We start from the raw sequence: 14,664 nt of genomic DNA on the forward strand, positions 1-14,664 counted from the left end.
GTGACTGGCAGAGGCTCAGCCTGGAGCAGCTTTCTGTTTGCATCCTACCTCCAGGAGAGGCATCATCCTTCCTTCCGTGGCACATGCTGTGGGGAAGTGCACTCCAGAGTTCTACATGAGGCATTTTCAGAAATTAAATAAATGTCTCATGGCTTCTCCTGCTGTGCATTCTCTTTCACTCCAAATGTACCAGCGTCTAACAACCAGCAGCTCCACAACCCAGGGAAAAATGTGTGGTCACATATCCACCTGGCTTTCAGAAGGTCAGATTTCACTTTCCAGGAAATTCAGGAAAATTCAGCTGCTTTTCACAGGTAGCTGAGTTCTTATGAAAATTACTTCAGCTTTTGACTTCCAAATGATGTAGACTTTTCCTCCAGAGAAAACTGGTACTCATAGTGGGAACAATAAGATAGACAAGGAAATTTTTTTTCAGTTTGTATTGGCAGCACAGTTTTCTTTTATGTTGAAAATGTGCTAAATACTACTCAGTCTCCCTGCCTCCCTGAAACACCATCTTCCATTGCCACCCTTCCCTATCACATTCGTTTTTGTCCTCTTTGTCAGCTCCTTGCTTCATTCAGCTTCAAGTCCCATTTTATCTTAGAATGCCTCATAGATTATCATAAGAGAGAAGTGATGTTATTAAATGCTTAAATAAGACAAGCTCCATGAATCTCTTCTGTGGAAACACACTCACTGCAAGTTAAGTTCATAATATAAGTGTTGCTATCATTCATTTCCTGTTAGCTATAACAATTTATATTAGATCTTTATAAGTCAGGGTAACAAGATTTAATTCAATCTAATAAGTATTTGGTGAAGACTGTCTGGAGGGTAATAATTTGCATAGAATCATGTCAGAATGGTAGCTGATAAGTGATTTTTGAGGAGAACCCTACTTTATACTATGCTGAAAAGACTTTTCTTGTTATAGGATTAGTTTTGTATAGAGAGGAGAATGTAATCAATATTCTTTTATCACAAATCAGGGTTTTGTTGAAATTTGAAACTGCTTATTTCAAAGAACTTCCAGACATCTTTCAATAAACTCTGTGTGTGTGTGTGTGTGTGTGTGTTTATTGGAATAAAAAATAGTATAAGAAAGTATTACTTATGAAATGGCTTATTTCATGCTAAAATTCCTTTTTAAATTTTAAAGAAATAAAATAACTAAGTAAAACCCATGCAAATGATTAGTCCAGGTCCTATTTGTAATGTGAACAGTTGGTTCTAAGGATAGAAATTTGATATGATTGGAGACCCATTCTGTTTGTTCTTAATCTGCCATTCTCAGTCATCACTGATCCTTGTGCATATCATGGTGAGGGTGGGAGGTTATTTTCTAATAAAATGGGCCACCACAAAGAGCATACTGGTTCTGAGGAAGTTTGAGAAAGCTCTTGGACAGAATTTCCCTGAGGGAGGAAAAGCAGTGGTTATTAAGGCCTCATGCCTTTTGTGCTTCTTCTATAAACATTGATGTGGCTGTGTCCCAAACAGAAAATATAAGTGCTACAGAAGTCAGATAAGGAAANAAAACCTTTCTCCTAACACCCTCCTGCTGTGAACTCTTGGTTCCTCATTTTATTCAGAGATTGCTTATCTACCAAATTCATAAGCCAACTAAGAACCAGAAAAGAAACACAAAACAATCAAAATAATCTAATCCAGATAAGCTATCAAACAACCCGCTTGCTCATTATCCAAGCAGAGCCCCTGGGAGACTTGCTGAGAGTCTATTTACTCAGAGGAGCCCTGGATCTGAGGAGCTTGGTTACAGGGCTTTGCAGCTCACAGATGATTAGAAATGCAAATTAGAAAGGGAAGAGGCTGCTAGGAGCAAGCACACTGTCAGTGGCAAGTCCTGACAGTCTGGCTGCAGTAGGGGAAAATGGAGCGCAGTAACAGCCAGACAGGAGAACTCAAGCTGCAGACCGTCTGGACTCCCCAAGGAAGGCAAAATCCTTAACAAAGACTGCCAGCCCTCTGGGAAGCTTATCCTGGCACCTCCCTACCCATTTGGGCTGGATTTGTATCTTATCAACATCCCATTCATGCCCTGTTTGCAGATCAAGTACAGCCTCTGTTGCCCTGGATGGAAGTAATTTGGGTTCAGCATCCTCATTCTAATTAGACTGTAAGATCCTTAAATGAAAGGGTATCATCATTATCATATCCATCCTTGTATCTCTGAGTCTCTCAATATGGGTTAGTTCAAAAAATGGTTGTTGATTTGATACATTACAAGAGATAGGTAGGAATTTAGATTTGTATTTTCAAAACCAGGAAACTATGCAAAAGATGTTGAGAAACTTTTTATTCAAAACCATTAGAACTTTAAAAGTTTTCACTTAAACAGGTAAGCTTCAATAACCTGGAAAATTAATGTCAGTGTGGAGCCCATCATTACCTGAGGATTATGGTAAAACAGGACCCACAAGAAGACAGGGAACTAGGTCTTAAAGGGAGCCTGAGAAATCTCATGGGCAAGGAGAAAGAGGTATCATAGAAAATACTGAATATGAATATGATCAATGCCAGAACTATACTGATAGCCAGAACTTGTTCTGCCCTTTCTTTCAAAATCAGGTGGCATTTTTAAAGGAAATGTGGAAGATTGATTTGAGTTACTTTGGAAGGTGCTGTTATTTGTATCCATTCAAAAGAATAATCATAAGCCTGGATAATAAAGATAATAATTCATCAGATAAATCATAAAATATTTATGATTCAGGGAAGGGTGATATCACAAAGTATAGAGAAAAAGCTTTTGTCTGACAAAGGATTAGCTCCCAAAAAGACTCAGGAATGGAGAATCCATGAGGCTCATGATAGGGTTGTTTTGCAATCAACTACAAATTAATACTGGAGAGAAAGGCTGGTAAAGAAAAGAGACTGGGAAAGTGGAGGGAAAGGGGGAAGGAAAAAGTGGAGGATCATGAACTGAAATTGATTTCCATGTATAGTTTATCAGAATAAACCCAGCTACTATGTATAACCACAAAACTCTTAACAACAACAACAAAAGTATAGGGTTGTTTGGGATGAGATCAGAGAAACCCAGACTCAAGCAGCCTTAGAATGGGTTCCTCAGTGGATTCTACAGAAAATCAGATGAGAAAAGCTAATTTAAACACCAGTAAAGTGAGGGGACAGTGCATACTGATACCAGCCCTTTATGTCACTAAAGGCTAGAGTCAGATACACCTCAGAGAAGCAGACTGTTCCAATCTTGTGTGCGACAGGAGCTCAGTGTGGACTAAGCTTCCTACCTATAGAACATTTACCTTCTGCCATAGAATGATTGACCCTAACATAGAACATACTTCCTAGGCTGGGAGCCAATGCCCTCTTGATTTGTTTTGTTTAAAAGGATGGAAGCACTAATGACCTGCTTTAAATTTCAGAAACAATTTGAACCCAAGCTTGAAAGGTCACCAGGGTGTCCTGCAAATTGAGCAGAATGAACTGAATTGAAATGTGTTAGAGGTGAGAGTGGGCAAAGCAATGAGGCTTAAGGGCTGCACCTTCCTGGAGAGCCCTGGATCTACCCACAAAGGTTTCTGTGGTTTCTCTCCGAAGACTCCTCCTCTGACAGCCCTGTGACTAGCTGGATAAAAGGTCAATTAAACCTATGACAATTGCTGTGTGAAAGCATGCCCCTTACTTATGTTCTTCCAATTTCCATAATCATGAATTTCATTTTGCTGTTCAGACAGACACCTGGGAATGCAATAGGGAGAATTTAAATAAGCTGCAATCTTCTGGTTCAGCCCATTTTCTTTTCTTTTATAAATTTAGTTTCCACTGCTGTTCATTCACATTTCATATCCTTGACAGATTATATTTAGGTTCCACATTTTATAGTTTGTAACGGCATAAATAAGTTTCACATGCAAATGAAAACCTGTGAAATCTCTCTTCCCCTGGGGTGAAAGAACTCACCTGGCACCTGGAGCAATTTTGCGAATTGTACCAGAAACAAGCATGAAGTTTCACCAGTGAATACAAGTTTATGCACCCTAGAAATTGTACTGCAGATAACATTCTAGAGGTCAATTGTAATGTGGCTTCTTGCTTTTATAAGACAATCTGAAGTAAATCTAAATCAGACAAAATAATCATGTCATCATCCATACTGTCAATTTAGAAGACTTGTTACTAGGCAAAGTGTATATATTGGGTGAAATGAAAATAAGAGAAAACAGGACAAGTCAGAAGTGATTTTGAATAATACTATATTAGTTGGCATGGGCTGCCATAACAAACTACCACAGACTGGGGACCTTCAACAACATACATTTATTTTCTCAGATTTGAAGGCTAGAAGTTGGAAAACTGGGTGCCACCATGGCTAGTTTCTGATGAAGCCCTCATTCTGGCTTACAGACAGCCTCTTTCTCAATGTGTGCTCACATGGCAAAGAAACAATTATTTCCCTCTCCCACTCCTTATAAAGCCATCAATCCTGGTGCAAGCCCCACTTTTATGACCTCATTTAACTTTCATTACCTTCTGAAGACCCTATCTCCAGAGTAGTCACTTTGTGGAAGAGAGCTTCAACATGTGAATTTGAGGGGAACACAGTTCAGTTCATGGCAAACACCTTGTGAGCAATCTTCTAAAGTTATTATTCAGCAGCTGTGTCCCCTTAAGTGTAAGAAGTCTGCAGAGTGCATACATTATACTTCAGTGCTCTTATTGGTTTTACAATTTTGAACATGTGCTAGAGAAGTAGGATATTAGCTGAGACCTGCAGTCTGAAAACTAATATTCTCTCATTTGATCAATAACAAGGGTCTTTTAATTTATCTTAATATAAATAGAATCTTTCTTGTTGTATCAGGGACAAGACACCCTTGAAACCCTCAAACATCAAGGGTTTCCCCTAAAATGACCTGCTTGTGCATAAGCTAGAGCCACTGCACAGTGGTCCCACAGATGAGAAAAACCTGAATCCATTATGTACTTCATGAAACCAATCTCCTACAAATATAATTCTACCCCAACATTACATTGTCCTACACTGTTGTTTTATTCTCATATAAAATCTGTATGCTATTTAAGAAATTCCTTGATTAAGATCTCTATTAGTGAGAACACATTTTCAATTACTTGCATATTTGTCTCCAAGATCATGCCTAAATATATATTTTTCTAGAAAATAATCAGATTCCAAGGTCTTGTCTCTTCCATAGGCTCCATCTCACTCATCATCTGAACACAAAACAATCTTTCCTTATCTGACTTCTGTAGCACTTATATTTTCTGTTTGGGACACAGCCACATCAATGTTTATAGAAGCACAATTCACAATAGCTAAACTGTGGAACCAACCTAAATGCTCTTCAGTAGATGAATGGATTAAAAAAAAGTGACATATATACAATAGAGTATTACTTAGCAATAAAAGAGAATAAAATCATGGCATTTGCAGATAAGTAGATGCAGTTGGAAAAGATAATTCTAAGTGAAGTTAGCCAATCCCCAAAAATCAAATGATGAATGTTTTCTCGGATATAAGATGACTGACTCATAGTGTGGTAGGGAGAGGAAGCATGGAAGGAATAGACCAACTCTAGATAGGGCGGGGGGTGGGAGGGGAAGGGAGGGGGAAGGGGTTAGCAATGATGGCGGAATGTGATGGGCATCGTTGTCCAAAGTACAGGTATAAAGGCACGAATTGGTGTGAACATACTTTATATACATAGATATGAAAAATTGTGTTCTATATGTGTAATAAGAATTGTGATGCATTCCACTGTCATGTATTTAGAAAATAAAAGCAATTAAATAAATGTAAAATTGGTTTGGCAATTAACTGTTTACTGTGGCCTTTCTTAACCTCAAAGCTCAACTTAGGTACCATTAATTCTCTATGTGAATATGTGGGTAACTATGTATTTTATTTCAGTGATAACCTAGAAAAATTATATTCATATTCTATATCAGGTGATGAATATCTTAAATCTGAGATTATCTAATGTTTTCATTGTTCATTTCTGTTTGTGATGGTTTGTGCCCAAATAGGTAATACCACTTTAATTGTAAAAACAAGCTAATAATAAAACAGTATTGGCAGATTTAATAAACAATGCTCTTACATTAAGTAAAAGCTAAACAAAAGCAAGGTATTGTATGTGGAAATAAAAATGGCCATTAGATGAGAAAATTCTTGAATAATTCTGTCATCACTCAGCACACATTGAAGAATTATGTTGTCACTCAGCATATAGTCAACAAGCATGTCAAACTCAAAGGAATTTGGGCTATAAAGTCAACACTCTTTTCATCCTTAAAGTGTCAACTTCAGTAAAACAGTATTACTAACCACATTAAATTGATGATTATTAAATTGAGTATGTGGCTTTATTTGTATTTAATTTATAAATTTGCTTTGGATTTATAACTATGTAAGAGCTATACTATAATCTTAGAGAGTATACCTGGTTTGGGTTTATACATATTTCAATTATGTTATAATATTAACATTTTAAGTAAATATTGGAATTCTAAAGTCTTTTTAAAAGTTATAAAATACAAATATACTGTATTATGATATCCTTTTTATTGTGGCCCTAAGTTATTGTTCCAATCTTTTACTACTTAACTATTTCTATCTGTTATTGTCCTGTTGCCCCAAATAAAATGTGAATGCAGAATAGATTTTGAGCTTTCTAGTTATTTGAATCCTCCTTAGCATCTAGCTCAATGGTGAGGACATAAAGAATGCACAATCACATTTGTGGATTTTGGCTTGTTGATCAATCATTCTGGACTTAACTTTCCATCCAGACTATTTTGCTTGTTTGTTTTTAAATCCACTTCCCCAAAAGTTTTTTTTTTTTTTTAACCTATTTAGTTAAATGTTTTTGGTGCTTACCAAGGTTTCAGGGAAGTAATAGCTTACTGTAAAACTAAATATACACTGAGTGACAAGAACTGCTCTGAGCATTTTATATAAAATAGTAGAATGAAACAGATATTATTATTACTGTGTGTATATATGTGACTGCATGATCAATATGATTCTGCAACCTGTACACTAAGAAAAATGAGAAATTATATCCCATCTGATTCAAATGTATGATATGTCAAGGTCATTGTACTGTCATATATAACCAACTAAAACAAAAATAAATAAATAAAATCATCTCACTTCATTATAATAACCATAGGAAATAGATGATATAATAGGTTAATTCTTATTTATGAGAAACAGAGGTATAGAATACTTAAGTACCTTCCTCAAGGATCATGCAGCTAGTAAGTGGAGGAAATAGGATTCTAACTATTCTAAGGCATAGCAAACCCATTGTCCATTTTTATACTGCCTGCAACTTGAGTTTGCAATAGGAAGGTAGAAATTACTGCCCTAATGCCTCCTTTTCATCCGAAGTTTCATCAGAAAAGTAAAGAATGGAGAGAGCAAACTTTCACTCCTTAGGGAGGTATGTGGTTGACACATTTATTGAACATCTACCACATAATGTCTATTTTAAAAATGCAAACAACATGGTGCAAGTTATTTAGCCTTCAAATTTCTGAAATGGAAACGTCACTGAAAGGTGAATATTTTGATGTTTATTTGGCTTATTACTCATATTTAATTTTGTCTATGGTTTTGCTTGGAACAGTGGTTGGTGCATAAATAGCATTCAAATAGTTTTTTGAATGAAATCTACTCCTCCATAATGTTTTGAAAAAGTTAACTATCACCTATGTGCAAAAATTCACTATCTTATCATTGTCAATTTTTTTAACTTAAAAAACAATTCACCATTCTCAGATCACATCTGGCTCGATGCCTGATAAAAAGGGGAGTAGCAAAGATGACCTGGTATTTTTATGATCTTAATGATTGATGCAATTAATTTGGGTATCATGGATTACTGGAATGATGACAGATGTGTTGACTAGAGGAGATCAATTCAGTTGCAAATACCAGAGTCTTTGGAAACACATTATTTTACTGTATTATTTTTTCTGCTCGCTTTGTTGTAGCTGCTAGAGCAGTGGGCAATCTTCTGATAGGATCTTTATTTTTTTTTTTTTTTTTGCCAGGGAGTTTGAAGTACATATACTTCTTTATTTTAACAAATCAACTTTCCTTGACATGATACAGAGATTTGATTTCCCAGGATGCTCTCCTTGTTTCTGCCTCTAATGATAAGATTTGTTCTCTTGTAATTCTGCAGCCTAGTGTGTCATATCACAGTAATGGTCAGTTTTGTCCCAAACTAAACATGAGGGTAACTCCAGGGTATCTTCAGAGAGCTACATGTGTGAGGATATGAACGATGGTCTGTCCTGCATAGTTCCTGAGATTCATCCATTCATATGCCTATTCTTTCAACATACACATATTAAACTCATTCTGTGACAGGAGTTAGGACCTGAAGATGTAGAAATCATTAGAGGGGGAAAATATACCAGTCTTCTCACAAGGCATTAACACTTTGGAGTAACGTGCAAATAACTATGATGTGGTGAGAGAAGACATTGATTTTATAGGAGATTAGACCCTTTGATGAGTATGTGATACAGCTGAAGTGGGAAATACAAAAGGAAAGGAGCACTACTTAGGGCTGCTTTGACTTCCTGAAGCCTGCTTAGAATGAAACCCAGAATGAGGATATAAATGCCCTGTGTGTGAGCCCATCTTTGAAAAGCACAAAATCTCACCCAGAGAGGGAGTGAGAAGCTGAAAATGCCGGCAGCCAGCATAATTGCTATTTGAAACCTTGTGTTGATGTTCTTTTTTAATGTGTATAAAGTCACATGTATTTTCATCCTAGCATATTATAACGTATATATTTTAATATCAAAACATGTTACATTACTTAGCTCCTCTTTCCCCTGCCTGTTTTGAAATCTTCAAGTTCAAGTAAATGTATTCTTAGGAGAAAATGCCAAGTTATTGTTGGGACTTTTCATACTCTGGCACGGCCATGAGCACTTCCATTCTGAGCTGAGGGGAAAAATACTGTGAGAAAAAAGAAATAGAGTAACAGACTATTTTGTTCAATAAGAGTGAAGTACAATAAACCATAAATATTTTTGGCTAAGCTAATTAACAAAACCATATAAGATTCAATTAAATTACATAGGCCATGATTTTTGGCAAAAAAATATGAAAGTTTATGAAGCTGTGGGGGAAAGCACTTCTGAAAATGCAAAGCATTGACTTAACAGCTAGCCTTCATTTGGACAGATAAGAGAGACAATTTGAGAATATTTACATATCAGTTATCATAAAATGTATTTCAGACTTACACTTACTGTATTTTGTCATTATGAAATGAGGTTTTGATCTGTATATTTTCTTTTTTCTTATATTGAACACTTTGTGTAGGTGGTTCCAAGTTCTGCTGGCTTATAATCTTGGCATTATGAATGTTTATTACAGAAAATTACACAGAAAATATCTGTTGTAAGAAGAAATGGTTTACTTAAATGGTTAAACCATGTGCCCTAGGATGCTGATCTTACTTGCTGACCTTGAGATACTTGACTCAATGACACAGACTTCTCTGGTCTGGTTCTAATAAGCAGAACTGGCACAAAAAGATTGAACTGGCTGTTTCAGGAATAGGAACACAGCTGAAGGCATACCTGCCCATAAAAGCACTTTTACAAGAACAATAAAGTGATTCTCATAGATTAACTTTAAAATACATTATAAACTCTTATTTTCCTCTAAGTTCAAATGGGACCCAACAAAATTAATTTAGTGCCTGCTACCTGCTCCTCCCCAGCTGCTGTACATGCTGTTGATGCTCTAGCACAGGGTATTGGTCCTCCTTCCTTCCCTGACCTGTCATTATATCAGAACTCACCCCATAACCCACTTCAAAGTCTCTTAAATTTCTCTGGCCTCTTCCCTCTATTCACCAGTTTTTCACCACCTTTAAGAAACAGCATCAAATAAATGATCGTGGTGACCGCATGCTGCTCAGTGCGGGGAATTCTGTCTGTTTTCACTTCCTGACTTCCTGAGCCTCCACTCTATGTTCTAGAAATCACTGACCTAGATTTAGATGCCAGCTTGGTGACTAACTTAGAAATCCCACAGGATGTTACTATTCAAATCTGTCCCTTCCCTAGCCCTTAACCAGGCTGCAGCCCAGCCTGGTTCACTCCAATCTCTATCCAGCACATCTGTTCAACTCAGAGGTAGATCAGGGACATGTCTCCCAGCTGCCATCACTCCCCCTTCCAACCCACTCCCCACCCTGCTTCCCGGACACTGCAGCATGCTCCCACTCAGAGCAGTCACTGAATCTCTGCTGCCCAGCACATGGCAAAATCTGTAACCTCATTCATCTGTGCAAATAAGACCCACTGGACTGGGCTCACACTACCATGTTCCCTACAGTCAGGTCATATTATGTTATTGCACACACTCATTTTATTTCACATTCTGTGGGTGACTGCTATTAAACTGGTGGTGCTACAAAGAGTAATTTTGACACTCTTAGAAAAGTAATACTACATGGTGGCACACAACTGTAATCTCAGTGGTTTGGGAGGCCGAGGCAGAAGGATTGCAAATTTGAAGCCAGCCTCAGCAACTTATCAAGGATCTAATCACCTTAGGGAGACCCTGTCTCTAAATAAAAAAAAAAAAAAATTAAAAAGAGCTGGGGATGTGGCTAGTAGTTAAGCATCGTTGGGTTCAAACAACAACAACAACAACAATAACAACATAATACTGAGAGGGGGTATAAGGAAGCAAATAATTAAAACACAAAATGCTGCGAGCTAAAAAGGGATAGTTAGGAGATAGCCTCCGTGTACACTGTATCTGCTTGGACACCTTAGGCAACATAGTTTTCCAGAAAGGCTAAATCTGAAGATGAACATGTACTGTGATGAGAATTTACCAATAAGTTTCTTTCTTTTGAAAGATCATTTTTTCTTCCCATAAGAACACTATGGAGCCCTCAGAGCAACTCCCTGAGACTTTCCTGGACATACCCAGGCAAAGTTAAATGTCCTCTTCCCTGTGGCCCACAGCACATTCTCCATTGCCCTATAGTACTGCTCTGGCTGCACTGCCTCATAGTGATTGGGGGAAGGGCATTGGCCTCACCCTTATGCGGGAGCTCCTTCAGGGCATCGCTATGCCCACCCATGCCTGCCACCCAGTACGTACTCAATACAGTCTGATGAATAATTAACATTAACAAACAATAATTATGTTAGCTCTAATGTTTGAATGTCCATTTTAAAATAAGGGCAACATCTGTAAGGGACAAAGTATGCTTTATTATTCAAAAAGCATTTCATGATTTAGAAAACAATGCATGAGGAACTTAAAAAAGAATAATTCCCTGTGGAAATGAACAAGGTCTCAGAAATGCTTTCCTATGTTTGGACACCTTTTCTAGCACTCAGATGATTTAAGCAGTGGTTGCAATTGTCCCTAATTTGTAGGTTGGTAGACACTTTATTATTCACAAGCTTCAGCTGCTGGTGGAGGCAATACACATAGCTCACAAGAAGATCCCAAAAGTCCCCAGTCAGGCTAATAAAGCATACCCTCAGGCAGGCCATTGGCTGAACTAATCTTAACCCAGGGCCAATGTGGCTGCAGTGTAATTTTTGCACATGGCAAAAGAGAGAAAAATATTTGCTGGCTTCTCCCTCTGCCCACCCCTACTCTGTCCCACTTCTTGGATTAACTAACAACAATTACACCAAAAGGTTAGTATCTATTTTGTCATTGGAAAAGGTCATTCCCAATTAAATTGTTGGCAGAGTTCCCTATAGTTTCTGATTTCACATCCCCTAGTAAAATATATGCAGACTGTTTTGGTCACAGGCAAGTGCAGGGTAGCTGAAAACATATGCATATACCTCACCATCACATGTATCTTTAGAATTTCTTCTAAGATATTTTTTGGTGGAGACTGGCAGGCTATTGTTTGTTTTGCTTTTCCATCTGGTATTTGATTAATATATTAATAATTGCTGTAATTTCTTCTCTTTGATATTGATTTATTTTTCCTTGTGTCATGTTTATTTTTCCACTTGGGAACTGAAAAATACTGCAATTTGGAAGCAGCAGTTCATTTTTTCAGCTACTCATGTACTAGTGTAGAAACACTAGTGCTATTATGCTTTGTAATGGGAGTATGGCTCAAGTTCACCCTGGCTTTTCCATGTCCTTGGTATTCTCTTGGATGTTAATGTTCATTACTTGAATATTAACTTTTGTTTATAATCTTTTTGCTCTTAAATACGAGCAACATTGAAAAGCCCAAAGAGGATACTACAAATTAGAGATGAATTAGAAAACACTTGCAAATAAATGTATGTTGTGTGGGGTGTGTTTTCTCCTTTTCTCACTTTTCATCTTTCCTATTAATTATCTCTGTTGGTCCCAATGAAAGTCACTGATCTTTACTCTGAAGTCTTAGGGGCATTTTGCTGTTGTGAAACTGGGAATTGAAGGATAACTGAGAGGACAAGAATGCTGAGAGAAAAGTCACTATAACCTCAGGTGAGTGAGCTAGAAATATTCTCATTACTTTCTATGAAAAGCTTATTAAGGGAGAGAGTACAACCACCCACCAGAGAACACAACGAAGATGAGCAGCTCCTATCTTGCTGAAGATAATCACCATGAAATGTGCTTCTTTTTTGTCTCTTGTAGTACCTTTTTAGTGCTGGGCAACTAGTAAGTGCTCAATTAATCTTTATAGAATGGCAGAAATTAGCTTAATATATAATTCAAATGATGTCAAGTCTGTATGTTTATTCTTCCTTTAAGTTGATTTGTGACATATCTCCCAAACTGTCAAATTGGTGGGTCCACCTCAGATCTGAGCCACTGTCATAGTGGACTTTGAAGTTTATCAATGCTAGTGGATGCATCCCTGGAATGTAGGCTCTACTGACAATAGGTTCTAGTTTCTATTAATCAATCCATCAAAATCTCTAAATAATCACAGTGCTTTCTCTGTGTTGGATAGAAATAGGCGTTTGAATCAAGTCCTTCTGCACAACTTCTAAAGGCCGAGGGTGAAATGCTAAAAAAGACTTGGAAACCACTTTGCAGGATTTTTGCACACTACTAAAGGAGCTTGGGTACATGAACTCCTATAGAATTCAACAAGTTGAAGGAGACATCCACTTCTGAATATCGCAATTATTTCTGTCTTAAAGATACTTGGACTTGAAGAACATGTTTGAGTCATTTCTCAAAATGACTCTATTGAGTCCTTCATTAAAGTTCATAACATTTTTTTTCCTATTTTTCAGTATAAGGAAATGGTTACCATGAAGGATAAATTTGTTTTTCCCATGGAGCCAAAAGTCTCTTAGAAACAAATCTCATAAATAAAATGGCTGATAAGACTGGAGAATAGTATTGTAAGACCAAAGTCAAATATGACTATAAAGTAGTGAGGTCATTTTCTTATTCATGAATTGATCTGAAATGATGTAATAATAATAATAGGAACTAACTTTTTGAACAACTTAATCAGAGCCAAATATTTTGCACAGATTATTTCATTTAATTCTCATAATGTATGTCCTATTTAATATATTCCAAATAGTTATTGCACCATTTTTTTTTTTCATTTTACAATGGGCATGGAGAGGCTATAATATACCTCAAGTGACAAAAGGAAGTACTGGAATTTGAAGCCAGCTGTGCTGGATAAACCTGTGCTAAAAAATCACCAAAATGTCTTCTACAAAAAGAGGTCTAGTGATGTTCTGAATTGTTACACCATACCATCAAGTCATCTTGAAGTATGACTCAGACTGTTCAAATCTGGATACACTGTTTATGGCATCTTGGGTAAAAATATGAAAAATGTTGCCTGAAGAATTAGTCCATATGTGGCTACCTGAGGTCAAGGGTAAAATCTGTAGCTGTGTTAGGAGTGTGCACTTAATAAACAAGTGTGGAAGCTTGATATGTAGTCCTAGAGACATGGACGGAAAAAACTGTTACCTCATTGTATCAAGTGAATCAATATTAAGAATATAGATAAAAAGCCAAGTGCATATTTATCATCCCAGCAATTTGGGAAGCTGAGGCAGGAGGATTGCAAGTTCAAGGCCAGCTTCAGCAACTTCCTGAGAATCTCAGCAACTTAGTGAGAATTTCAGCAACTTAGTGAGACTCTGTCTCAAAATAAAATAAAAAAGACTGGGGATGTAGCTCAGGGGTAGGGTATCCTGGGTTCAATCCCCAGTACCTAATAATAATAATACAGAAAAGGAAAGGGAAGAAAATAATAGAGCTCGCCAAGCAAAATGTGCTCAGTATCAAGGTTTGAGATTTAATCATATTTTCAATTTTCTCCTACTTTTTATATATTCTGATAGGTTAAAGAAGGAATATAGAAGTTGCTATCCAGAAATTTTGAGTTTTAGCTTTGTTTTTTGTTTTTGTCTTATCATTATCGTAAAGATTGCAGGAACTTTCAAGTTCATTGTCAACAATCTGTTGTGATCACTTGTAGATACCCATCTTTAAAAGAATCAAACAGGATGACTGATGTAAAGTTAATAAAAACATACAAAACAAATCAACAAAGCTCAACAGAGTTTGGAATATAGATAAGGCAAATGTTAAGTTGCTTCTCACTTTCCTGAAATGAAATAAACACAACATGTAATTGCTGAAATGCAATGTGG

At 36.8% G+C, this 14,664-nt stretch overlaps 1 long non-coding RNA gene across 1 annotated transcript in view; it reads left to right on the forward strand.

Moving 5' to 3' along the window:
• The window catches only part of LOC125611372, a 93,570-nt gene that overhangs the window by 8,095 nt on the left and 70,811 nt on the right, over window positions 1-14,664 (forward strand). The gene's annotated exons all lie outside the window — the stretch shown is intronic.

The sequence above is a fragment of the Marmota marmota genome, unplaced genomic scaffold, assembly GCF_001458135.2.
Source record: "Marmota marmota marmota unplaced genomic scaffold, marMar, whole genome shotgun sequence".
Classification (NCBI taxonomy): domain Eukaryota; kingdom Metazoa; phylum Chordata; class Mammalia; order Rodentia; family Sciuridae; genus Marmota; species Marmota marmota.